Here is a 22,735-nt window from a genome sequence, read left to right on the forward strand (position 1 = left end):
TTTTGTTTTTTCCTCTCCCTCGCTATCTAGACTGTGTTTGACCTCTGCTTCTGTCCTGCCTTGCTTTCTGATCATCAGAGACCAGCTTTTCTTGCCCCAGCCTGTCGTTCCTCGCCCACCTGCGACCTTACAATTACAATATCTGCTCAAGTAGAAGAAGTCAAGCCCATATTCTATTCATGACTAGTGCCTGTAGCCATAATGACAGTGGCAAAAGTAGCATGAAAGATGGCTATATCTATAAAACAGTTATTTATGAATGTTTGTAAGTTTAGCTATATAAAGCTTATTTTTAAATGTTTGAACAGGCTTGCCCCAGAGCCACTTTGTTTTTTGTTTTTTTGTAAATAGACTACAACGTCTTAGATCCACGAGAGGAGCCACAAGTGGACACTGTAAAGTTCCATTTTGTAGAACATCGTTTGCTCAGACATTTTTTTTTCTGTGAAAGGAGCTATCCAATGGAACTCTCTCCCTGCGGAGATAAAGACTCTAACTAAACTGTCTACTTTCAAAAAACTGACAAAATCCTGGCTCTGTCAGCAACAACAGTGTGACCATGTGTGAAATCTTTTTTTATTGTTTCTTTTTTTCTTTGATATTCTTTTGACCTATTTTATTTTTATTCAATGTATTGTTTCTCTTTTTTTTCCATCTACATTTATTGTAATATCTTAATACAAAAAGCCCTTCTAGGGACAGGTGTTGCGAATTAGCCTAAGGCTATAAACACTATGATGCTGGCATGGGATTGTCTAAAGATAATCTATGTTTACTGTATCTGTCCCTATTAAATACACTATAAATAAAATGTGTTCATCATTTGAGTCCAGTTAAGGCATGAGACATGCCATGTACATGAGTACATCCATCAAATCGTAATTAACTGACTACAACTTTCATAGTAGAGAGTGTTGAGTCGATCGCAGACCTCAAACCTGACGGGAGCTAAAACTTTCAGATAAGACACAGCTCATGTCTATAGAAAGCCTGTTTTTACACTGAACCAATAAAAAGGTAATTGTGACTTTTCACAGTTCTGACTTAATTTCTCACAATTTCAAATTTCACTTCTTACTATTCAGGTATTTCCACTGGAAATTCAAAGTTATAACAGAGTTCTGACTTTATTTTGAATCTCACTGTGTCGAGTTCTCACATTTCTCCTTTTTGCTCAAAATTGCAAGTATATATCTCACAATTTTGACTTTTTCACAGAATTTTTCAGGCTGAATTTAAATATTGTGCTTTGAACTTTTTTCTCTGAATTTCGACAGTTCTGAGACAGTAATTTCCTTCAATTTCGAGTTATTTCAAGTGAGATATCTCACAATTTTGTTAACAAATTATCTCATAATTCTGCCTTTTGTTCTCGTAATCCTAAACTTCTTGCAATTCTGACTTTCTGCAACGTAAGTTAATTTTATCACAGTTCAAATATCAATTGCAAGAAATAAAGGTCAAATTGTGCAACAAAAAAAATTGCAGAAACAGGCATCCATACATATTGCTGTCTCTGTACATGCAGCGCATAGTGACTCTTTCACACTCTATGAGGTGACCGTTGTCCAGTCCAGTTCTGGAAACTTCACTGAAAACACCCTAAAAAATGTACAGGTGTGAATTTAGTTACAGAATTTGATTGTTACTCCTGTAAATTAACGACATTAACGACTCAAATACAGGACTGCTATGTGAACATGGCCTAATATATTTGAAGTCAATGCACTGTATTTGAAAGATCAAATTCTTCAAGATTTTTATTTTTGGTTCTGAAAAAAAAAAAAATTATACAGGTTTGAAATGAGGTTAAATGATAACATCAAGTGAATGATGGCAAAAGGTGTACTTTGGGTGACCCTTTCCTTTAAGCTATAGCACCACGGCACTTGTGTACATGAGGTGAGAAAGAGAGCATTTTCTTATTTTCTTTTTGATAATTCTTCCAAGTTCGACCGTGAACCACTGAGATGAGAGTTACTATATGTCTGGGAGAACCAAAACTCTCCTTCAAGCATCAATCTCTCTCCGCCTGTACACCTGAAGGCATACTGTTGACTTACCCTTCACTTAAAGTCTTCTAAAGTCTAGACCCAAGAACTCTTATTAGCTGGCAAGAGAGAGGAGAAACTTACAGGAAAATCAATGGCTCAGAGGCTTGCGGTCTCCAACGGCCGTCTAGCCAGGCATTCCGATGACTGATCGGTTATGCTAGGCTTGTAGAGTTCACGGGAAGCGGGGGCGGCTTGGTTAGTTATGGGGATAGATTTGAGTTTTCTGATGGACAGCTGCCAGGCTGGGATATTAAGGAGCATTTTTGGCTTTTTTTAAGTGCGACGGTTGGTTTGCACAGAAGCGTGTCTTTGACATAGCTCGTGCTTACTGTTGGCATCTTGATTGACAGATGAAATAGCACTGATATGTTGTAAACGAGTTGAATCAAGATTTCTTGAGGCAAGTAGAAATGATTTTTAGTTTTAGAGAGAGATTACACAAAATGTTTGCAGGCCTTTGTGGAGATTGAAAAGATTGTTAAAATTGCAAAGACCTAAGAACATTTTATTACCATAGACCTCTGTTTCATTGTTTATGTCAAATCTGATCTTCCAATGAGGCATGTAATTACAAGATTTTCTTACAGCTTAACACACATTGTAATCCATTATTTCATAAATAATTTAAAATATTTTACAATTCTTTATTCATGTTAACTCATAACATACAAGTAACCTTATTGTCACATGCAGTTGCTTAATAATGTGAAGAGGATCTAAATTTAGCAGTAAAAGGTTTATTAACACAAACTAACTAGAAACCAAAACGCTTAACTATCAAACATCAACAGAAAAACTGGTAAAACACGACAATAACAGACAAATAAAGGACTTAAAGGGATAGTTCACCCTGAAATTAAAATGAAAATTTTACTCAACCTTGCTGTTGTTCTAATGCCCTATGTCCTTCTCTCTTTTTCAGACCTCATAAGGAGATATTTTGAAAAATGTCCTGCATGCGCTCCTCCATATAATGGCAGTGAATGGCGACCAGGCTAAAACTATACAAAAAGAATGCAAAAGTATCACGCTAAGATACAGTGACACGCACCATACAGCTCTGGAAAAAAAGAAAAGGCCTCTGCAATTTTATCTTACATCAGCATATCTACAGGTCCTTCTAAAAAAATAGCATATGTGATAAAAGTTCATTATTTTCCATAATGTAATGATAAAAATGTAACTTTCATATATTTTAGATTCATTGCTCACCAACTGAAATATTTCAGGTCTTTTATTGTTTTAATACTGATAATTTTGGCATACAGCATATGAAAATCCAAAATTCCTATCTAAAAAAATTAGCATATCAAGAAAAGGTTCTCTAAACGAGCTATTAACCTAATCATCTGAATCAACTAATTAACTCTAAACACCTGCAAAAGATTCCTGAGGCTTTTAAAAACTCCCAGCCTGGTTCATTACTCAAAACTGCAATCATGGGTAAGACTGCCAACCTGACTGCTGTCCAGAAGGCCATCATTGACACCCTCAAGCGAGAGGGTAAGACACAGAAAGAAATTTCTGAACGAATAGGCTGTTCCCAGAGTGCTGTATCAAGGCACCTCAGTGGGAAGTCTGTGGGAAGGAAAAAGTGTGGCAAAAAACGCTGCACAACCAGAAGAGGTGATCGGACCCTGAGGAACATTGTGGAGAAGGACCGATTCCAGACCTTGGGGGACCTGCGGAAGCAGTGGACTGAGTCTGGAGTAGAAACATCCAGAGCCACCGTGCACAGGCGTGTGCAGGAAATGGGCTACAGGTGCCGGATTCCCCAGGTCAAGCCACTTTTGGGCTACAGAGAAGCAGCACTGGACTGTTGCTCAGTGGTACAAAGTACTTTTTTTGGATGAAAGCAAATTTTGCATGTCATTCGGAAATCAAGGTGCCAGAGTCTGGAGGAAGACTGGGGAGAAGGAAATGCCAAAATGCCTGAAGTCCAGTGTCAAGTACCCACAGTCAGTGATGGTCTGGGGTGCCATGTCAGCTGCTGGTGTTGGTCCACTGTGTTTTATCAAGGGCAGGGTCAATGCAGCTAGCTATCAGGAGATTTTGGAGCACTTCATGCTTCCATCTGCTGAAAAGCTTTATGGAGATGAAGATTTGGTTTTTCAGCACGACCTGGCACCTGCTCACAGTGTCAAAACCACTGGTAAATGGTTTACTGACCATGGTATTACTGTGCTCAATTGGCCTGCCAACTCTCCTGACCTGAACCCCATAGAGAATCTGTGGGATATTGTGAAGAGAAAGTTAAGAGACGCAAGACCCAACACTCTGGATGAGCTTAAGGCCGCTATCGAAGCATCCTGGGCCTCCATAACACCTCAGCAGTGCCACAGGCTGATTGACTCCATGCCACGCCGCATTGAAGCAGTCATTTCTGCAAAAGGATTCCCGACCAAGTATTGAGTGCATAACTGAACATAATTATTTAAAGGTTGACTTTTTTTGTATTAAAAACACTTTTCTTTCATTAGTCGGATGAAATATGCTATTTTTTTTAGATTTTCATGAGCTGTATTCCAAAATCATCAGTATTAAAACAATAAAAGACCTGAAATATTTCAGTTTGGTGTGCAATTAATCTAAAATATATGAAAGTTAAATTTTTATCTTTACATTATGGAAAATAATGAACTTTTATCACATATGCTAATTTTTTGAGAAGGACCTGTACATGTATGGAAGCCATTCTATTCCCATGTCTGTTGAATTCCAACACATTTACATTTTACATTTATGCATTTAGCAGACGCTTTTATCCAAAGCGACTTACAACTCAGGAGTACAGGAAGCGATCTGTCAAGAAGAGGCAAAGAAACGCAAAAAGTGCCCCAAATACCAAGATTTGTATATTACTCAGAGTAGCAAAAACCAGAAGAAAAGAGAAATAGAGGAGGAAGAGGGTTTTTTTGTGTTTTTTTATGTAAGATTAAATGCTCATGGAAGAGATGAGTTTTTACCTGTCTTTTGAATGAAGCGAGTGATTCTGTCGTGCGTATGGAGGATGGAAGATCATTCCACAAACCAGGAACAATGAAAGAGAAAAGTCCTGGAGAGGGATGTCATGCCTCTCTGTGATGGTACCACAAGCCTTCGCTCATTAGCTGAGCGAAGGCTTCTGGTGGGGGTGTAGACTCGTAGGAGTGAGTCGAAGTATGTGGGTGCTGAGCTTGTGGAAGATCCATAAGCAAAGGTCAGAGCTTTGAATTTGATCCGGGCAGCGAGTGGTAGCCAATGCAAAGAGATGAATAGAGGTGTGACATGAGCCATTTTGGGCTCATTGAATAAACGACATGCCGCAGCGTTCTGGATCATTTGCAGCGGTTTGATTGCACAAGATGGAAGTCCAGCCAGAAGCGCATTGCAATAGTCAAGTCTAGAAATTACCAGGGCTTGGACATGAAGCTGTGTTGCATGCTCCGTAAGGAACGGTCTGATTTTCCTGATGTTGTGCAATGCAAACCTGCATGACCGAGCACGGTTACACGGTTACACCTCAACACGGTTACTCCTCATTCTACTGACTGAGGTGCTGGTTAGGTGAACACCTGAACCAAATCTTATTTAATAAGGAAAAGTATAAAATAAAAATAAAAATACTTATGTGGTCATCACTATCATCTTGCAGTAGTACCAGCTGGATGGCAAAAACAGTGCTAGTAGTACCTCAAAAGTAATTGGAATCAAAAAATAACTATTGACCATGCCAAAAAGGTAAAGTTTTGAGTGAGAAAAAGAAGGGTTCAATTCTGGCTTTACTTGCAGATAGATACAGTGAGCGACATGTTGCTTCCATCCTTAAAATTTCAAAGACGGCAGTTCATGAGAACAAGGTCAAGCAGCAGACATTGGGCAGAGGGAGAAAACATCTTTCCACTGACCGGAATGACCACCAACTCATTCGTAGGATGACTTCAAGTGACCTACAAAAAGAATGGTAAAAGGCAGCTGGGGTGAAGTGCACAGCGAGGACGGTTCTAAACAGGCTCCTAGGGGCAGGGCTGAAGTCGTGCAAAGCTAGAAAAAAGCCCTTCATCAATGAGAAGCAAAGACTGCAGAGGACTGGAGTAAGGTCACCTTCTCTTATGAGTCCAATTATCCGCTTTGTCCAACACCTGGACGTCTAATGGTTAGACGGAGGCTTGGAGAGGCCTACAAGCCACAGTTTCTTTAACCCACTGTGAAATTTGGTGGAGGATCGGTGATAATCTGGGGGTGCTTCAACAAAGCTGGAAGGTTTTGCAAGAAAAAATAAGGTTTTGCAAGAAAAAGAAAAAAACATATTATTCAGTCAAAAAATTCGCCGCGTTCCTTTGAGTGAGTGCAAGCCGTCAGCAGCAGTCAAAATTGTTATTCCTGAAAAACTGGCAGAGATTACTGTTCTCTGCGGGTACATGAACACTGAATGGCCACTCTAAACAAATAGGAAAATAGGCATTATGTTTATATATGAGTCACATATTTAAGGTCTAAATAACTGTAAGACTACATTTCGTGACACAACAACAGTAGTATTTTTAAAACTTATGGTCGATTTGACATGGTACTAAATTCTCAACCAATTTGTTATTTTGGAGTATAAAAAGCTTGAAGGTTTAAAGTTTGAAGCAGTTTTAAAAGCTTGAAGTTTAAAGGATTTAAATTGGAAGTAGTTTTAAGTTTGAATCAGTTTTGTTTGAAAGTTTAAAGGTTTTAAGTCTCTCAGAAAAAAAGCTGTTCTTGCTATGTGGTTTCTAGGGTACTCAGGCTTGTTTCTAGGGCATTGCTAAGTGGTTGCTAGGGTACACAAGGCATGTATCATTCAGTTCTCTAGCTCCCAAGCTCATAAATCACTATATCGTGCACACAAATTTTGGCAGAGGTAAGGACAGTAAAGAACGCTGACTAACTACACATTGGGACACTGACGCCATTTCCTGGCGACGTGACAAAGTCTTCATTGTACAACATCATTACTGTTTTTTATGAACAATAGCAGAGCTGATATTTTTCTGACATTACTTGTAATGTTATATATAGTATATTATTATACACACTTTGCTTGTTACATATACGTGCAACATTTCAGCCAAATAAATGATTTTGTTACCTAGATTTTTTTCATTACTAGCCTGATCTAGTCAGAATTTGAGTCTGAAACTGCTCCATTGGGCTGTGATTATGGGGCGTGTTTTAACCGAACCAGGAAAGATATCAAGTGGATAGACCTACAACCAATTAAAGCAATGAAACAATGCATAACGTTAGTTGTCAAATATCAACAGAACTCAACTGCACTGTGGTGCCAAGTCTGCGTTTTTGTCCGCGGGCTGTTTTCCATGTCCACGGTTTGAAGGGATCTCAAATATGGGATATATAGACCCAGGAATGCGAATTTTAGCAGGCAACCTTGGCAAAATAACACACATTTTACCCCCCCCCCCACCCCACCCCCCACCCCCAAAACGGCATTTTTTCTCTGTAGAACTTCCGTTAAGGGAGCATAGTGAGCATCGATGCACCCTGGGTTTTGTAGTGCATTGTGGGACTTTTTAGGGAGCAAATGTTTCAGTGCACTGGAAGGATTCTGTGATTGAGATGGTCCTAAAAATAGCTGACTCCCTGACACTAGGGGTCGACCTCCCTGAATACTGAACTTAGTGAGCTGATTGACCACACACACAAGATGGTTTTAAATCAGTATTTTAAATCTACCTCAAAATCTAAATCTATTTTTAAATCTATTTTAAATCATTCATCTCTTTCGATGAATGACCGAATAAACTACCTACCTGAAGAGCTCAGATCCAAACCTGATCCAACACACCTGTCTATATGGTGTAAGTGCTGGCTTCTCAAACCAAAATATAAAAAAATGTGCTGTATTTTTTTCTTTTTACTTTAAAACAGCATGATTTAGTTAGTTTAAGCATAATCCTTGTAGTAGACAACTAGTTTGCTTCCAGGTTTTTCAATGTTCTATTTATATTGCAACTATGCTACAAGTGAAGAGGTTTTTTTTTTTTTTTGTGTGGTTTAGTTTACTGTTAGTTTACAAGCTATATACTTGTATTAAAAAAAAAAAATTCTAAAGCTATATAACAAAAATTCGAGGCAACTATGACTAAGACTAATCAACATGAACCAATCATAAGACAGAAATAATCGGGACATTTAAAATCTGCCAAATGATGTAGCGGGGGGTCAAGGAAAAAAAACAAAACAACAACTACCAAGTTTACTGACATCGCATGGAAGATGGATCATTTTATAAAATACAAGAGAAAAACAATAGATCTCACAGACATTCCAGGCAGGTGCTGGTAATTCAAAAGCTAAATGCAGAAAATATGATATGACCTGTCTTGCTCTCGGATTCACTGTTAATGTGGTTGGCGTAGAGGAGATGCCCATGTGTGTCATATGTCTTAAAACGCTGGCAGCAGACTGCATGAAACCTACCAAATTAAGAAGACACATTGAGACGGTACATCCGAGTTATGTTCAAAAGCCACTTGAGTTTTTTTTAAGGAAAGTCATTTTGTAAAAGTCACTTCAGCGAAAGCGCAACTGGCTTTGTACAAAATTGCTTCTCGTATTCTCACACGATTGCAGAAGAATTGACTCTTACCGCTGCCATGGATATGGTGTCAGTTATGCTTGATGAGGTGAGTGTTATAAAATTAAAGACTATCCAAGAGTCTAATGACACAACATCAAGACCAATTTCTGATATTGTAAATGACGTGGAGGAATAGCTCATTGAGAAAAAAAAAAGGGAAATGCTTTGGACTCTGAGCTGACAAGGCAACTGACAGTTCCAAGGACAGTTTGTTTAAAGCGTATGTGCGCTTTGTTGATAAACTCACTGACTGAAGATATACTGTTTTGCAAGTACATCCCAAACAGAGCAACGGCTGATGAACTTTTTAAGATTATAGATTCTGATTTGACAAAGGCATGGATTTAATGGGAGGACTGCTTGGGAATTTGCACAAATGGTGCACAGACCATGGCTGGGAAACGAGCAGGATTGCAGGCACTTATCAAGAGAGTCGCACCAAAACCAAAATGGACTCACTGCTTTATACACAGAGAAGCGCTCGTATCACAGCAGTGAAGTCCTGCGTTAAATTATGCTTTGTCTGATTTTGTTACCACGGTCAATTACATCAAAACAAGACCGCTGAATTCCTGAATCCCACGCTCTGTCAGGAGATGGGCACCAATCACAGTGCTGTGCTGTTTTACAGTGAAACGAGATGGCTCTCCCACGGCAAAGTGCTATCCAGAGTGTTTGAGCTCAGGGAGCAAATTCAAAAATTTTAAACTTCAATCAAAGAATTGACTGAGCTTGCCAGCAAGTTCAGCAATGAACAATTTCTAATGAAATTGGCATATCTCAGTGATATGCTCGCCAAGCTGAATCAATTAAACCTTCAGCTGCAGGGCAAAGTCAAACACCTTCCACATCTGGCAGACCAAGTCAACTCATTAGTCCAAAAATTGGAGAACTGGACTAGGACATTTGTGCAAGGCAATAAAGATTCATTTGAAAATCGTACAAATTGTTCAGAAATTAACAAGCTCACTGAAATCAATCCTGTGTTTTTTTGGAACACATTTATGCTATGAGAGGTCATTTACAGAAGTACTTCCCTGACAATAGTGTGAGCTCCTCTGAGAAAAAGCAGTTCATTGAGATGAGGTCTGACTCAAACATGAGGCTAAAGTTCCCATCACCCAGACTGTGAATTGTGGCTTGGTGTGGAGAAGGAGTTCCCACTCAGAAGGCAGCTCCAATTCTGCTCCCCTTTGCTATGTCCTATCTGTGTGAAACAGGGTTCTCTGCTGTGTCCTCACTGAAGACAAAGTACAGTTCTAAGCTCAACATTGAAAATTACTTAAGAGTGGGAATATCAAAGCTGCAGCCCTGGTTTGAAAAAAAAAAGTGCAGTGAAAAGCAGGCTCACTGCAGCCACTGAATGTTCATATGTAGCATCAGTTTTAACAGCAACACAGTAGTAATTTCAAAATGTTTAATTTAAATAAAAAAATAATAATAAATATTTCATTTTTTCATAGGTTGAAAGGGAGGAAATGACCTAAAAGTTTGAGAAACACTGCTGTAGGGCCTGTAAGACCAAGGGAAGATCCTAAGAGTGGATGAGGCATTAGTCTCGTTGGATTTAACCTTTGTGAACTATCAGGAATCTAACAATTAGGTTATACTTTCTAGTGACCTGCCACCCACAGGGTTTGCTGATATTGCAGCCATGTACACCTTAAGGCTGGAAGCAGGCAATCACTTCTTTATGGCCTCTTGGAAAATTGAAATAACTAACCCAATGCTACATCTCCGGGTCTTCACCTTAGGAAGAGTACCAAGCAGCGAAAAGGCACCACTTCAAGGATTTGTAGGCTCCTATTAGAGGGAGTATTTGCTTAAGTGATGTTGTCTATTGCTGGTGGTGATACATCCCATCCTGGTATCAGACATGGAATTTCCAGAGGTCAGGGCACAGGTACCAGACTGTGTCCTGCCCCTGAGAAAGATCCTTCCTCAGGGAGGTTCACCATGAGCGTGAGCTCTGAGAACCAGGTCTGGTTTGGCCATTATCTTGCAACCGTTAGGAATTGTTCTTCTACCTCCCTGACCTGGCACAATGTTTGTGCGATGAGACTCGCTGGGGACCCAGCTGTGTACCAGAGAGTCTGTTTTCTGGGGGCCCTTGTTCAGGGAATACCACACAGGACAGTGGGAGGATTCCTGAAAAGCCAACAGGTCTACTGTGTTTCTCCAAATCGACTCCAGATCAGCTGGATCATGTAGGGATGGAGTTTCCACTCTCCCCAGAGCATAATCTGTTGCAAGACCATAACTGCTGCTAAGGTGCTTGCTGCTGGGGAGATGGTGTGTGAGTTGTGATATGCAATTTATATACGCCACGTTTGCATTGTTGTCCATCTTAACCAAAATGTGCTTGCCCTGAATAAATGGCCTGAAAACTCAGGACTAGCAGCACAACCAACAGCTGATGAGAGAGCTGATGTTCCAGTGCAGTCAGGGCTGCATGCTTATTGCATACAAAGCTCTAGCCTTATCTTGGAAGTGTCTGTTGTGATAACAACAGTCTGGACACTTCTTCTAAGGGAACTCCTACCTATAGAAATGCAAGGCCCGACCAAGGGCTAAAAGTACGACAACAAATCTGTTGATCTTGCTGTGGAACAATGACCACCTCGGGACTCAAGTCTAAAGACCTGACTGAAACAGGACTAAACTGATCAGTACTCGCATATCTAGGATGTTCAATGCCTGACCAATGTGATGACAAGGGCCACAAGCATTGAGTTTTTGAGTATGACCTAGGGAAATAGGAAACTGCTCATTTGCTGACCATGAAAGAGCCATTGGCCTTCTGGCATCTGCTAAAGGAAAACGAAAATTCTCCTCCCATCCTTCAAATGGGAGTGAGGCCTGTCCCCATCCTGGGGCATGCAGGTCAGCGGCCTCTCCTCCTTCCCTGGGCTGCCAGTCTCAGGGCCGGATTTTGCCTACTGTGCGATATCCTCAACAGTGTCTCCAAATAGGCCACCTTGTGTGATGGGGGTGTTAAGAAAGCATACCTTCTTGGAATTTTTCATGTCCACAAGGTTCTGCCACAGGTGGCGCTTCCTGGACCCCAAGAGTGGACATCCCCCAACCCAGAGCTAAGTCTGTGACCTTCGTGGCCCATAACGCATAGTCGTTCGCTCAATGCAGCTCCTATATTTAACCTCTGGATCGGAATTACCCTCATGCAAATATTTCAATGCTTTGGCCTTGTAGACTTGCAGGATGGCCAGCACATGCAGCTAGCAGCATTGTAAGCCATTGCTATCATATATGAGGTAAACTTATACACCTTGGACGATTCCTCCACTGTTTTGTGGGCATAGATACACAGCAATCACACTCGCCAGCTGTGGAACCTCTGAGGACCATTAAGGGTAGTGAGGATGGAGGAACCAGCAAAATGTGTTCTGCCAGAAAAAGGTGTCTTCCACAGCTTTTATGATCTCCTAATGCACTTCTGGGAAGAAAGGAACCGGTGCAGAGCGTGGCTGTGCGTTGTGCTCCGACCACAGGAACCAATCTACAACCACAAGTATTCGGGACAAGGTGGAGGAGTCCACTCAAGCCCGTTGCATAAGGCTGGCCAGGCAAACTTGGCTGCCAACTCGAGATCAGCCTCAGACTTCTGAATTGGTTTGTTTAGTGATTGGAATTAAATACGTCTCGAAAGAATCTCGGAAGGCATTTAGGCCTACTCCTAGTCATTTCGCAATCAGATAGATACCTGGTCTGAGAAAACGAATGAAGGAACCTGTTGTAAAGGCCATAACTCTAGCAGCTGTGCTGAAGAAATGCCGCTGCTGCTGACGCATGCTGCTGCATGTCTTGGCAGTCGCGTAAACTATTATGGTCTCTTGTTGTTTCCACCAGCGGTCCTATCATAATAAAAAGGCAAAAATGACAATAATAATATTTATTTATTAAATAAGTAAATAAATAATAAATGAAATAATGTCTGATCACCCGTGGCAGTTGTTTCACAAATTCAAACTTACAAATGATCGAATAGTGTGGAAGAGTAAAATAAGGCTATTTTTTAAAAATGTTAGCCGTGATGTCCGAGAGAATTGAGGACTCCGAGCTCAGAATTTAGCCCAAACCCACAGTTCTAATACTCTGCCTCCCTTTCCTCCTTGGAGGAAACTGCTAGAGGAACATTGACCGCGTTACCATGGCCATTCTCTCACAGTGAGCCATCCACAAATGCTCTCTCAGCATGAGCATGGCACAGGCATTTAAGACATTGATTACGGTTGACTGAAATACAGACACTGACAGAAAGGTTCATTTTATATACCCACATGTTTGGGGTAGTGGCTGGCATGCAAATTCCACCCTTTAATTCTCATTGGCCTTTTCTGAATACGTCAGAGGTGTCTGGGGCTTCCAAGAGCGACCACTCGTGTCGGTCTCAACACAACGTCGAACTGACTGACAGATAGGGAACATAATTTTCCTTTAAATGCAATATCACTTTGAAATGATCATACATTTCTACTTCAAGTTACACCATTTTTCAATCTGTTCTTTCTGTGTCAAATGCTGAAAGTACTCAGGCTAAACCAGTCTGCTATTTTGACATCCTTTGTCAGACCTAAAGTTTAAACCTCCGACAGCACATTGAGAAAAATCAATAGACCATTGCATGCCTGTCTGCATCTCGGCCTGTCTAATGACAACCTCAACCTTTCAGAGGCGCTAACTATATGAATGACACCTAATAACTGCAGGGCAAATTTAGTTTTGCCCCTCCCTCCGTTTTCAGTAGGTTTGGGAATCCAGACGCAGATACAATATCAATCTCCAGGGATAATCTCCAGGCTGATCTTTAATATTTCCTGCTCAGCACTGCATAGCGTATCTACTTGTGGAATAGATATGATATTTGCTTAGAGTAAATGTTAAATATATCTTAAGTTTAACATATTTCAGATAAGTTCAGTAAGCTTGGAGAAAGTTTAATTACTAACTTCAGTTTCTAAGGAAAATCAAAGTGGCATCTGCCAATGCTAACTTTTAATTGAATCAGTTGTTTCCTAAAACACTAAAAATAGAGTATACTGTAAAAAAATACTGTGAACCCATTACAAAAACAATAATAATAATTAATTAATTAGAATTGCCAACATATAAAACTAAATTGATTTATTTATTAATCTTACATTTCTAAAACTGAAAACATAAAATGGAAATTAGTTCACTGTTCTGAAATATTCTGTATAATAAATATCTTTTTTCATAGACATCTTTAAGAAATGTGCAAATTAAGACTTTGATATAATATTGCATTATTAAATAATTTGGACCTACTGAAATATAAATTAGAAACATCCGTTGAAGCACCGACAGACTGTTTAACAAATAGGAATGCGCAAGATACATTTTAAGTTTATAAAAAAAGAGCAGTGTCGGTTTGAAATCAAGTAAAAATACAAGAAACTGGATCTCCAACAGCACAATATCAGTGTTCGTTTTGCAATTGTTATGATCCTCTTCAATAACTTGAGGTTGCATGATGGTATATTCACTTCAAACTTACGATGCACCCTCCCCTTTTATATTAATTAATTTTCAGCATCAGTTCTAATGTAAGTTCCCTGTGGTCATCAAGATGTTTTTTTTTTGTTTGTTTTTTTGTTTTTGTTTTTTTGAACATGATAGCTGGTTTTGTTATTGGTGCAAAGTGGTCTACTAGCCCTAAGCAGCTCGACTTATATGTTTTGCCAGGTTAAATTTAGGTCCACCAGCTAATTAACATTCTAAATCTGCTTCAACCAACTAGAACAGAAAAAAACATACAATATGTTTCATATCTGAACCTTGGCCAGAAAAAAAAAAAAAAAAACATGATTTCTTCATTGCATCTTCATTGCACCTGTAGTAAGAATACAGCAAAGAAAATAAATAAATAAATAAATAAATAAATAAATAAATAAATAAATAAATAAATAAATAAATAAATAAATAAATAAATAAATAAATAAATAAATAAATAAATTAATTAATTAATTAATTAATTAATTAATTAATTAATTAATTAATAAATATTAATGTAGTAGACACATTTGAGGTGACTTCAGAAATCATAAAAAAAAAAAAAAAAAAAATGTGTGCATCAATACCACAATTGTACAAAACTATTTTGAAATGTAAAATTGGTAAAATTGGTTACACAACAATGGAAAAAAAAATAAAAAAATATTTTCGTTTTTGAAAAGTTTCGCATATAGATGAGAACGTCCCCTTTACACAGATCCGCGAACATGACTAAAAATTAGAAGGAACATTATGCTCCCAGGCCAGTAGTTGGCAATATCACTTTTTAAAATTATTTATTATTATTATTTTCGGCAAATGTAAAGGCCATTTCAACCCAAAACTGAAACGAATGAGCCTAGGCCAGGGGTGGGCAATTCCAGTCCTGAAGGGCCACTGTCCTGCAGAGTTTAGCTCCAACCCTAATGAAACACACCTGAACCAACTAATCAATGTCTTGGATTACAAGAAGCCTAGCCTGGATGCCAGACGAATTTAGCCCCGCCCACAACATTTTTAGGTCGGGCAGTAAGGTCTGGCCTCGATCCATAGAGGAGTAATTATCTCCGAACAGAAACTGTTCAGATCAATGAAATCATCAGGGCGGGCTTTAGACGATGACGGACAGATGATCAACAGTATCGTAATCATGCTCGTCATCAAAGGGGCTTGGACTATATTTGCTCAAATCCTAAACAGAGAGCTTGTTTGTATATGCATTCACCTTCACAATTTCTCTCAAAAATGATAATCATGTTGGGTAAGTACTCTGTGTATTATTAAATTATTTTATTTTTTTACAACACCTGCAAAGATCGTTTATTCCAGCGCGCAGACAGGGTTGCCAAGTTTTAATGCAAAAGTAGTCCAAGGCACTCGATGGGTATATTGAGAAAGTTAAAAAGCCTTTATTTTTTCATGGCTTAAACATTTAAAAATTGGTGACAGAGACACCTACGCGTTGCGGCTTTACATGCCTTCGTCAGGGTGTGTATAACAAACAACATCTCAAGCTCATTTCTAACCAGCCATTAATTGATCTAATTACAGACACCTGGTCATTCAGTGTGCGTGTGTGCGAGAGAGAGAGAGAGAGAGAGAGAGAGAGAGAGAGAGAGAGAGAGAGAGAGAGAGAGAGAGAGAGAGAGAGAGAAAGAGAGAGAGAGAAAGGGAGAGAGAGCGAGACAGAGCGAGAGAGAGAGAGACTGAGAGAGACAGAAGAAAAAAAAAGAAAAAAAAAAAAAATTTATATTATACATACATACATATAAACATACATACACATACGCGAACACACACATACATACATATCAAATGAGAAGGGAAAAATAAATAAATAAATAAATAAATAAAAAAGAAGAAAAAAAAAATTAAAAAAAAAAAAAAAAAATTTAAAAAAAGAAAAAAAACAAACAAACAAAAAAAACAATATTGTATATATTCCACAATAACATTAAGTAAAACAGCAATACATAAATCAAGTAATTCATATAATTAAGTTCAATGCAATTCAAATACGTTCAATAATATTACTAGAAATAACTAAATTATATTACAAAAATGGTACAAAATCTAGCTCTCCGTTTAAGCCTGGAAATGTAGTTGCTTTTAGTGTATAGATCCAGAAAGACTCTCTTTTTAAAAGCCTGTTAACTCTATCTCCTCCTCTTATTGATTTAGGAATATGCTCAATGCCAACTATTTTCAGTGTACTTGGGCTACCATGATTTGTATCTCTATAATGTATAGCCATAGGGTACAGAGGGTTACAGACTCGAATAGCATTTTTGTGTTCTGATAATCTTGTCTTTAATTTTCTTGTAGTCATCCCTATGTAAAAGCAGCCACATGGGCACTCCAACCTATACACTACGAATGAAGTATTGCAATTAATAAATGATCTAATTTTGAATTCTAAGTCTGAGGTAACATCTCTAAATGTATTAGTCTTGATCATATTATTACAGTGATTACAGTTGCCACACCTGTAATTTCCTGTACTCAAATTTAGCCAGGTGTTTGATTTCTTTGAGGGAAGATGGCTTCTTACTATTTTATCTTTAATCGTGGGTGCTTTCCGGAATGCAATAGAAGGAGATTCAGGCATGACTTCTCTTAGATAAGGATCACTCATAACTATTTCCCAGTTACTTTTTACAATTTTCTTAATTCTGTTAGCCTCTGTACTATACTGTGTCATGAAATATACTGAATTATCAGGATCTTTTGATTCACGTTTTTGTCGTAATAGCTCATCTCTACTAATGTTTCTCACTTTATTGTATGCTCTGTTAATCACAGTATTTTTATACCCTCGTTCCCTAAATCTTTGACTCATCTCTTGTGCCTTGATGTTAAAGTCTTCTTCCTTATCACATATTCTTTTCAACCTCTGGAACTGACCTACAGGAATATTCTCAGTCATCCATAAATCCAAGGGTTGCCAAGTTTTTACAACAAAAAGTGTTTGGGGGTAAAATGTGTGTTATTTTGGCAAGGTTGCCTGCTAAAATTCGCACTCATGGGTCTATATATCACATGATAGTCGCTTAAACCTGCGGACATAGAAAACAACCCGCGGGGAAAAAACACGGACTTGGCAACACAGTGCAGTTGAGTTCTGTTGACATTTGACAATGCGTCACTTCGTTGCTCTGATTGGTTGTAGGTCTATCCAATTGATGTCTTTCCTGGTTCGGTTAAAACACGCCCCATAATCACAGCTCAATAGAGCAGTTTCAGTTTTATATTCTGACTAGAATTGAGTATGACCACATCAGGCTACAAGAAGGCTACAGGGCTGGAACTAAGCTCTGCAGAACAGTGGCCCTCCAGGACTGAAATTGCCCACCCCTGTCCTACTGTCCTAGGCTGTAGGAAATGCAAAGTCATGCATAGAGGGCACAACTCAAACAAACCTTTCTGGATCGCAGAAGAATAGGCCCCAGGAGAAGAAAGTTCAACACTCTGGCACTGTCCCAAATGGCACCCTAAAAACCCTCAAGGGCTTCCTCTAAATCTGCACTTTCACGAAGTAATGCCGCTTTGACTGACGGGAAGAAGTCCGCTGCATAGCTCGCACCAGTGTGAGCTTGGCTGAAGTGTGCATCGAGGGCGCATAATGGCCACAAAGGGGGGGCGCTCACGAGCACCCTTCTGAGACCTAAAAATGACATATGGGACACCCTGCTGTCTCGTGGACTTAACGGACACGCGCACTGGTCGCCATTGTAAGTCCAAAAGACCGAAAGTGCAAATAAAGTGTGCCATTATGGACAGGGCCTCTGGCTGCGTCAGAGAAGTGGAAAATGCTGCCTTTGGAGGACACATTTCAAGGTAGGTAGGCATCCAGGCATGTCCAAATCTAAAGTTAACTTCACTTCCTGCCTCCTGAGAGACCTTCATATGATTGTTTTTTTTGAAGGCAGCATAGATGTATCCTTCGCTGCCTTTGATATCCCACAATGCATCCTGTGCATTCTGTTCAGTGACAGTTGAGCTAGAAAAAGAAAAATGGCATCTAAAAGTTGTGGTTGCTGCTCAGTTTGTGTGTAAATGTACATTTTTGATCACTGTTTTCCACGTGTGATGTCATTTCTAGCAAGAAATAACTACTGTAGTAATTAAATAGTTGTTTAGTTTTCACCAAAGCTTGCTTTCTTTTGCTGTAGATCCTTAAACTGTTACGCTGCCTCAGCAGTCTGTCCGAATTTTCTGTCCGAATTGTCAGTTTCATGAGGTGCCTTTGTGCACTTATGCTGTCTTACAAGTCTGATAAAGCACTGAGGCAACAAGGCAGCTGCCGGTTTATGGATGCAGCCTTTTAATTCAGCAGTAAAAAAAAGTAAAAAAAAATTAAAAATAAATAAAAAATTTAACACAAATAGTTTATTTATAGTATTTTTTTTCTTGTTAATGTGATTGAATTGGATCATCAATGATCAGCCGCAAAAACATTGTTTGATAAATTGAGAATAAATACAGTATAAGTATTAAGCTATTTAGTTATTTAAGGTTTGTGAGTTTGCATTACACAGTTTTTATTAATTTTGAGGAATACTAAATCTGTTTTTGTGTAAGTGATATGAGTAAATGCATGCTGACATTTAGTCTAGACTACAAGCATCATGTTTACACAGTACACACAACCTCTACACAATTTCTCTCCACATGGGGACAGGAGAGCTTTCAGTCAATAAATGGAATTAATTGCATAACTTTTTTTTGAAATATTAACAGCTTTCAGTCAATAAATGGAATTAATTGCATAACTTTTCTTAAAATATTAACAGCTTTTTTATGTACATTTAAAGGGATACTTCGCTTTAAAATGAAAATTCTGTCATCTTTTACTCACCCTCAAGTTGTTTCAAACCTGTATGAATTGCTTTGTTCAGCTGAACACAAGGGAAGATATTTTGAAGAATGTCAGCAACCAAACAGTTAACTGGAGCCATTGACTTCCATAGTATTTTCCATAGTATTTTTCCTACTATGAAAGTCAATGGCTCCAGTTAACTGTTTGATTACTGACATTCTTCAAAAAATCTTCCCTTGTGTTGAGGGTGAGTAATGGATGACAGAATTTTCATTTTAAAGTGAACTATCCCTTTAAAATTAGTATGTCACTTTACTAGTTACTTGAAAAAAGTAATCTGATCATGTAACTTGCATTACCTCAAGACTGTGTTTCCGCTGAACGTGCAGGAAATCTACACTTGGAGAAGTGAAACGGTAATAAACTCAGCGTCTTGAGCAGCACAAACACAGTCCTATACTTGTCAAGTACTCGCGTATACCTATGGACTGAACATATGCGCATAAAATCACCATTACCACAAATTCACGTTTTTGTGATTTACATAAAGATGATACAAGTATATTTTACAAAATTTATTAATTTTACAAAACGTGCACTTTGAAACCAGTTTTCAAAATATTACTTTTCAGACCCCCAAAACTGCATTGTTGAACCGTCAAAATGGATAAAAAGTTTTGTTGAAAACGGTGTCATGTAACCACATCCTGGACTGCTACACTGCTGGAGACTTTCATCTGGCAGATGCCGGGCCAGCAGGTACACATACTCTGTGCCCATCCAAAATACCTTTTTTATGCAGAGCCAACTGTTGAATATATTTCTCTCTCTATGCTGGGTATTTAGTGGGGGTGTTATTCTTCTAATTGTAGACAGTTTGACAGTTTATTTAATGTATTTTGTGCCCGTTTTAAATCTTTCAAAGGTTAGTAATGTATCCAGCATCCAGCTGTTGTAACCCAGAAGGCATTTGGTGGCTCTCTGCCCTTTAAAAAATGGATTTCAACACCCTTAAATATATCTCTCTGGCATTACAAAATACATCAAATAAATGATAAGATATTTTCTCAGTACTAAATGTACTTTTGTAGGATTTCTTACAACATTTTTCTGACAAATACCAACTGGTATTATAGTGATTTTTTTATGGAGTCAGTTCTCCTCAAGTTCACATACTGTTTGTGTCCACTCTCTTTAAACAATTCATATCAGCTTGCTTGTGATTTACTTATGTTTTCTGTCTATGCATTTAAGCAGTTATGCCAGTTTCATAAAGTGATATATGAGTGTATATGAACTATTGATCTGTTAAGCATTAAACATGCTTGTAAATGTAATTTAATAAAGTTATTAAAATTACAACTAATGCATCTCTTCATATAATGCTTCTTTTTCACCAAATAAGCCTCATTGCTTAATGCACAAGAAATGACTCACAACTTCCAGTAATTCCAATATACTGTAGTTTGTTGTTGCATGTTGCAATACTATATCATGCATACAAATACACAGAACATGCACATATTGCGGTGAAATAAATATTCTACTTTTTATATATGTAAAGAGTACCTGAAAACCACACTTGATTAATAGGCCTATACCTTACAGCAAAAATGGCTGTATTACAAGTTACAAGTCGCCAGTTCCAATAGCACTTGATATTGTTAAAATCTTACCTCCAGTTTCACAAATCTAAAACCTAGTCCCAGACTAAAATGCAAGTTTGAGCTGGCATATCTTAAAATATATATTTCCAATTGTCCAATTCCAATCCAGTACATTATTTTTCTAAGGTTTCAAGGTACTTAAATGCCTGGAACTGTTATATAAAATATGCAAAAGGCTATTTTCTACACTGGTTTTGAGGGTCTTTCCTGAAGCTTGGTTTCGATGGGCATGCTGCACTGGAGACTTGGAAGTAAACGCCTACGGCTAGGATTGGATAAGACTTGCATATTTAATGAGCTTCAGCTTCCCTGTCAGTATTTTGGAAGCGGCAACCAGAATGATTCTCTCTAGATTCATAATTACCCTGTAACTACATGAAACAAGAGGGGAACAAACACCACTTTACACAGCACGTAGATTTATACTTACTCTGTGTCACAAATCTAGTCTTTGTCACCTGTGTTTTCCTCATGTTCTTCCTGGTTTCTGTTTGGTCACATGTTCCTTTGTTCTAGTTTTCCCTCCACAGTCAGTCCCTGGGTGTATCAAGTATTGTCAGCTGTGTCTCTTCATCGGTGTTGCCTGTTCTCCCTCGTTAGTCTGTATTCAGTGTTTGTATTTAAGTTCCTAGTGTTCACCAAGTCGTTGTCCGGTCTCCGTTATACCCACGTGATGTTAACACCTTCAATGTCGTTCTATGTTTGATATGTTCCAAGGAAGTGTTAGATGTTTCTTGTAAAGCCAAGTTGATTGTAAATAAAGTTCCTTTGAGTTTTGGAAGTCTTGGAATCTTCATCCCTGCTACATCTACACGTAACAGAAGACCGGACCACAACGGACAAGTATTCCACTTTGAAGATGGGTATCTTTATAGGCCCATTGGTGGGGAACAGATGGGTGGGAAGTCAGCCCTGGCCAAGACTCTGTAAGGCTGGAAAAACCTAGTAGATGCCGAAATGTCTAATCGCTCTGAGAAAACAAAGGAAATTAGCATCTGAACTCATTCATACAATTAGAGTCTCTGTCCGAGACGACATCACACTAAGTGAACCATCTATGAATGACTCTAATTTGCATGCCTTTCTTTTCCAGGGTATTCTCACAAAAATGCGTATAAATAGTACGAGTGTGCAATGTCGTGGAATGTACGCCAAAACTCATTTTGGCGTGTCTATGGCACGCTGTTTTTCGCGTACATATGAGACGCATTTTATGGCGTATTATACATACGAACCCCCCACCCCACCACCGTAAACCTACCCAAGCGCGTGTCATATATACGCCATAAAGTGCGTATCATATGCACGCAAAAATGAGTTTTGGCGTATACATTCCACGACATTGCACACTCGTACTATTTATAAGCATTTATGTGTGATCGGGTTGTTCTTTTCACATGAAACTTCCCCCAAACTCCTGCTGCCCCTCATATTGAGATCACCTGAGATGCACCAGAAAACTCTTTGTTACAATGTCAATCCTCACGATACAGTATTATATGTGTTTGATATCATTTGAAATGTCTCAGTGCGACTGGTACAAATATCTCAACTCCACAAAAGTAAACTAGAACATCATAAATGTTTTAAGAGTTTAAAGATATCTTTCCTTGGTGTATGGTGGGTGTGGCTTTCAGCCATTTGGCCTCTCTTCCATTCAAGTCTATGGGACTTGATCAATGCAAATTCCTATTGTGAACTCGTGTTTCCATTTGAAAGAGTTTCAAATGGTTCTGGGTATGTATCTGGTTCTGGGTATTTAAGGAAATGTTGCAAAGAGCTCAGGGCTCGATCCTGTAGTCAGGTCAGCCTGTAATGCTGGACGTTTCAAGATAGCCAGCATTATGCAATTCTCAGAAGTCAGGTATATATTTCATTCTTTACTTATGGATTAGGCTACCTTTGAATTGATTATGTAATTGGCATTATACATTTACCTGACTGTTAATAAATTGTTACACTTTGATTGATTCTGACTTGCTCTGGAATTATTCAGGTTACGAACGGACATGATTTCAACAACGGGTTAAACGGAATAATAAAATGTGTACTTAAA

The sequence above is a fragment of the Pseudorasbora parva genome, chromosome 23 (assembly GCF_024679245.1).
Source record: "Pseudorasbora parva isolate DD20220531a chromosome 23, ASM2467924v1, whole genome shotgun sequence".
NCBI classification, from domain to species: Eukaryota; Metazoa; Chordata; class Actinopteri; order Cypriniformes; family Gobionidae; genus Pseudorasbora; species Pseudorasbora parva.